This window comes from Oncorhynchus clarkii, chromosome 5, assembly GCF_045791955.1.
Source record: "Oncorhynchus clarkii lewisi isolate Uvic-CL-2024 chromosome 5, UVic_Ocla_1.0, whole genome shotgun sequence".
NCBI classification, from domain to species: Eukaryota; Metazoa; Chordata; class Actinopteri; order Salmoniformes; family Salmonidae; genus Oncorhynchus; species Oncorhynchus clarkii.
Genome location: NC_092151.1, coordinates 17,896,654 through 17,902,330, shown reverse-complemented (window position 1 = coordinate 17,902,330; position 5,677 = coordinate 17,896,654). Strand labels below are relative to the sequence as shown.

The 5,677-nt window shown below is 49.0% G+C and overlaps 1 protein-coding gene across 1 annotated transcript in view; it reads left to right on the top strand.

Annotated features, from left to right (window-relative positions):
- LOC139408472 (ectoderm-neural cortex protein 1-like) overlaps positions 1-4,965 on the top strand; it is a 35,641-nt gene extending 30,676 nt beyond the window's left edge. Inside the window, exons 4-5 of the mRNA XM_071152408.1 lie at positions 4,483-4,652; positions 4,888-4,965. The gene's annotated coding sequence lies outside the window, so the exon portion shown is untranslated. The remainder of the gene's footprint in view (positions 1-4,482; positions 4,653-4,887) is intronic.
- Positions 4,966-5,677: the final 712 nt, after the last annotated feature.

Sequence of the window (5,677 nt, the reverse complement as noted above, 5' to 3'; positions counted from 1 at the left end):
AATCATTATTCTTCCTCTGTCAACCATGGTTACGTGCAAGGAAACACGTGCTGTCATCATTGCTTTGCACAAAAAGGGCTTCACAGGCAAGGATATTGCTGCCAGTAAGATTGCACCTAAATCAACCATTTATCGGATCATCAAGAACTTCAAGGAGAGCGGTTCAATTGTTGTGAAGAAGGCTTCAGGGCGCCCAAGAAAGTCCAGCAAGCGCCAGGACTGGCTCCTAAAGTTGATTCAGCTGCGGGATCGGGGCACCACCAGTACAGAGCTTGCTCAGGAATGGCAGTAGGCAGGTGTGAGTGCATCTGCACGCACAGTGAGGTGAAGACCTTTGGATGATGGCCTGGTGTCAAGAAGGGCAGCAAAGAAGCCACTTCTCTCCGGTAAAAACATCAATGACAGACTACTATTCGGCAAAAGGTGAATTGGACTGCTGAGGACTGGGGTAAAGTCATTTTCTCTGATGAATCCCCTTTCCGATTGTTTGGGGCATCTGGATAAAAAGCTTGTCCGGAGAAGACAAGGTGAGCACTACCATCAGTCCTGTGTCATGCCAACAGTAAAGCATCCTGAGACCATTCATGTGTGGGGTTGCTTCTCAGCCAAGGGAGTGGGCTCACTCACAATTTTGCCTAAGAACACAGCCATGAATAAAGAATGGTACCAACATCCTCCAAGAGCAACTTCTCCCAACCATCCAGGAATAGTTCGGTGACGAACAATGCCTTTTCCAGCATGATGTAGCACCTTGCCATAAGGCAAAAGTGACAACTAAGTGGCTCGGGGAACAAAACAAGGATATTTTTGGTCCATGGCCAGGAAACTCCCCAGACCTTAATCCCATTGAGAACTTGTGGTCAATCCTAAAGAAGCGGGTGGACAAACAAAAACCCACAAATTCTGACAAACTCCAAGCACTGATTATGAAAGAATGGGCTGCCATCAGTCAGGATGTGGCCCAGAAGTTAATTGACAGCATGCCAGGGCGGATTGCAGAGGTCTTGAAAAAGAAGGGCCAACACTGCAAATATGGACTCTTTGCATCAACCTCATGTAATTGCCAATAAAAGCCTTTGACACTATGAAAGGATTGTAATTATACTTCAGTATTCCATAGTAACATCTGACAAAAAATATCTAAAGACACTGAAGCAGCAAACTTTGTGACAATTAATATTTGTGTCATTCTCAAAACTTTTGGCCACGACTGTATTATAGGAGGAGGAGGGCAGTCAAAGCCTTACAAGTGATATAAGTTCAATTAAGATTATTAGCAGATTTAGGTTTATGGTTATATCATTGATTCTATTGCGCCAGGCAACTTTAATTGAGCACAGCTAACGTATTTGAAAGAAAACAAATACTTTTTGAACGCAGGTCTCGTGACAACTGCTGTACATAACAGTTCTGTAGTGTTGTAACATTTCGGTGCCATATATCACAGATTCCAGTGTTAGCCTCTGAAGCACAGCTGGCTGGATTAGCCCTATTGGTGTCTTTGTAAAGGCGGTGACTACATCCCAAATAACACACCTTCCCTACTTAGTGCACTACTTTTAACCAGGGCCCATAGGGCTCTGTTCCAAAGTAGTGCACTACATAGGGAATAGGGTGCAATTTGGGACGCATTCAGTGATTCTAATTGGCCCGGGCCTGTTACCCTCAGACCCTGTCATCCTAATCTGCACTAATCCCTCTTTGTGTTAAACACAAATTAGTTTGTGAAGTGGGGCTCAATTTAGGTCAATCCGGTCGGCAATGTTTGCCTGTGTGTGTGTATGTGTGTGCTTGCTAGTGTGCTTGCGTCAGTCTCCTTTTACAGATTTAAAGGGAGAGGGATGGAGGGATGGATTCAGGGTAGAGGTGTGGAGGGACGGAGGGATGGATTCAGGGTGGAGGGGTCTAGGGCTAGCCAGCCCAGTCACTGGGTGGAAAGGTTGAGGGCTAAGCAGCCAGTCACTAGGTGTAAAGGTTGAGGGCTAGGCAGCCAGTCACTAGGTGGAAGGGGAGGGCTAGCCAGCCAGTCACTGGGTAGAAGGGTGGAGGACTAGCCAGCAAGTCACTGGGTACAAGGGTGGAGGACTAGCCAGCCAGTCACTGGGTAGAAGGGTGAAGGACTAGCCAGCCAGTCACTGGGTAGAAGGGTGAAGGACTAGCCAGCCAGTCACTGGGTAGAAGGGTGGAGGACTAGCCAGCAAGTCACTGGGTAGAAGGGTGAAGGACTAGCCAGCCAGTCACTGGGTACAAGGGTGGAGGACTAGCCAGCAAGTCACTGGGTAGAAGGGTGGAGGACTAGCCAGCCAGTCACTGGGTAGAAGGGTGGAGGACTAGCCAGCCAGTCACTGGGTACAAGGGTGGAGGACTAGCCAGCAAGTCACTGGGTAGAAGGGTGGAGGGCTAGCCAGCCAGTCACTGGGTAGAAGGGTGGAGGGCTAGCCAGCCAGTCACTGGGTACAAGGGTGGAGGACTAGCCAGCAAGTCACTGGGTAGAAGGGTGGAGGGCTAGCCAGCCAGTCACTGGGTACAAGGGTGGAGGACTAGCCAGCAAATCACTGGGTAGAAGGGTGGAGGGCTAGCCAGCAAGTCACTGGGTAGAAGGGTAGAGGGCTAGCCAGCAAGTCACTGGGTAGAAGGCTGGAGGACTAGCCAGCTAGTCACTGGGTGGAAGGGTGGAGGGCTAGCCAGCAAGTCACTGGGTAGAAGGGTGGAGGGCTAGCCAGCAAGTCACTGGGTAGAAGGGTGGAGGACTAGCCAGCAAGTCACTGGGTGGAAGCGGGAGCGCTAGCCAGCAAGTCACTGGGTAGAAGGGTGGAGGGCTAGCCAGCAAGTCACTGGGTAGAAGGGTGGAGGGCTAGCCAGCAAGTCACTGGGTGGAAGCGGGAGGGCTAGCCAGCAAGTCACTGGGTAGAAGGGTGGAGGGCTAGCCAGCAAGTCACTGGGTAGAATGGTGGAGGTCCAGCCAGCAAGTCATTGGGTAGAAGGGTGGAGGGCTAGCCAGCAAGTCACTGGGTGGAAGGGGGAGGGCTAGCCAGCAAGTCACTGGGTGGAAGGGAGAGGGCTAGCCAGCATGTCACTGGGTGGAAGGGGCAGGGCTAGCCAGCAAGTAACTGGGTAGAAGGGTGGAGGGCTAGCCTGCAAGTCACTGGGTAGAAGGGTGAAGGACTAGCCAGCAAGTCACTGGGTGGAAGGGTGAAGGGCTAGCCAGCAAGTCACTGGGTAGAAGGGTGGAGGGCTAGCCAGCAAGTCACTGGGTGGAAGGGGGAGGGCTAGCCAGCAAGTCACTGGGTGGAAGGGAGAGGGCTAGCCAGCAAGTCACTGGGTGGAAAGGGCAGGGCTAGCCAGCAAGTCACTGGGTAGAAGGGTGGAGGGCTAGCCTGCAAGTCACTGGGTAGAAGGGTGAAGGACTAGCCAGCAAGTCACTGGGTAGAAGGGTGGAGGGCTAGCCTGCAAGTCACTGGGTAGAAGGGTGAAGGACCAGCCAGCAAGTCACTGGGTGGAAGGGTGAAGGACTAGCCAGCAGTGTTATGCTAACAGCTATTTTCACTGTTTTAATTGAAGATTAGCGAGATGATTTAGCCTGGGAGTCTACAGAGAAGGAGACAGACAGCAGGTGATTGGGTTCTGTGCTCATGGGTCTATATATGCGTGTGTGTATGTGTGATTATTAGTGTGTGTGTTTGATTGTGTATGACTTTGAGCTAGTGTCTGTCTACAGAAGTGTATGTGAGAGAGAAAATAAAGGGTGAGAATCAGGATCTCTCTCTCTCTCTCTCTCTCTCTCTCTCTCTCTCTCTCTCTCTCTCTCTCTCTCTCTCTCTCTCTCTCTCTCTCTCTCTCTCTCTCTCTCTCTCTCTCTCTCTCTCTCTCTCTCTCTCTCTCTCTCTCTCTCTCTCTCAGCTCAGACATGATAAATAGAATGAAATGACGAAGCATTCCAATTATGGTGGAAAATGACTTTGCCCTTCCACAAAGTCACGGAGACGATTACAGAAACTATTATTTCTGTTGATTCCTGTGACAGCGTATGGACTGGGTCTGGGTGAAAAACAAGGACTTTATGTTCAGGATGAAAATAGTGCTGTATGAAACATGGGAAGGCAAGGAGGAGAGGCAGGCAGGAAGCAATGGGGTTAGAGGCAGGCAGGGAGGGAGGGAGGGATTCCAGAATATTCCTCAATACTGCTGTAATAGACAATCATTCAGTTTCTATATTATTTTTCAGCCTTTTCCTAATTACTTTTTTCTAGGGGAATGTATGAGAAGCAAAAAAATCTCTGTTTCACTTTCCTCCCTTGCTGCATCACTATCTCTAACCTTGGCTCTCTCTAGACGTTAACATCCTTAGAGACCATGACCCAGTTTTCAACTTTCAACTCTCCCTGACTCTTCTGTTCTGTGTGCACAGACATTCTCCATCTATCAGACCACAGGAAAATACACACAACTCATCTGTCCTTCCCTCCAACCTTCTCCCTCCAGCCCTCCCTCATGACTTATCTTCCAGGACATTTTCCCATCCACAAAGCAGTCCCTCCCACGGATAGAGACCAGCTATGGCTGTTCCTTCCCGCTACTCCTACTGGATCTATCTGACTCACACATCTCCTGACCTGGAGCATCTTTAACGTAGCATGAAATACATCTCCATAGTGAGTAATATTGTAATTAGTTGTGTATAGTGCATACTGTATATTCAGTGCTCTGTCTACCCCATTCCACTCCATAATGCTAACTCTTATGAAAACATGTCTGAACCAAGCGCTGAATGACTGTTTAGTCCTCTACAAAACCCTAAGTATTTATCTGTCCTTATTGTTGTCTTTTTCTCTATCCCTATCCTCCCCTCTCACATAATCCCACTCTTTCTCTTCTTATGCATCTCAGTCCCATGCTCCGACTCAGAGAGCAATGCCTCTCCTCTCCTCTCCTCTCCTCTCCTCTCCTCTCCTCTCCTCTCCTCTCCTCTCCTCTCCTCTCCTCTCCTCTCCTCTAATCATTAGTGGGACTCACAACACCTCCACTGCTCTCCTGACTGAATCATCACTTTGGCTCTGCTCCAGCAAGAATGAGCCCACTTTGGCCTCGACCGAGTAGGGACGACCCTGGCTTGGCTTCAGTCCAATCATGATGGAGAGAGCTCTGCATCTCTGAGGTCAGTTAAAGGTTGCCGCTCAATATTCACATTTCCTTTTGCCTCAGGCAGGTCATGTGGTTGGTTTCCTGAGTGTGTGTATTTGTGTGTGTATTTGTGTGTGTGTGTTTCTGTGTGTGAGAAAGAGATAGAATAAGAGAGAGAGCGAGAGAGAAAAAAGCGAGACCGAAATGAGATTATTTATACTGTACAAAAATATAAACGCAACATGCCACAATTTCAATGGTTTTACTGAGTTAAAGTTTATATAAGGAAATCAGTCAAGTGAAATAAATTAATTAGGCCCTAATCTATGGATTTAACATGACTAAGCAGGGGCACAGCCATGGATGGGCCTGGCTACAAAGTGGGCCTATGCCCTCCCAGGCCCATCCATGGCTGTCACTTCATAGCCAGGCCCAGTCACTTCATAGCCAGGCCCAACCACTGGGGAGCCAGGCCCAGACAATCAGAATGAGTTTAGAGTGGCCTTTTACTGTCCACAGCACAAGATGCAACTGTATAAAGATCATGCTGTTTGAT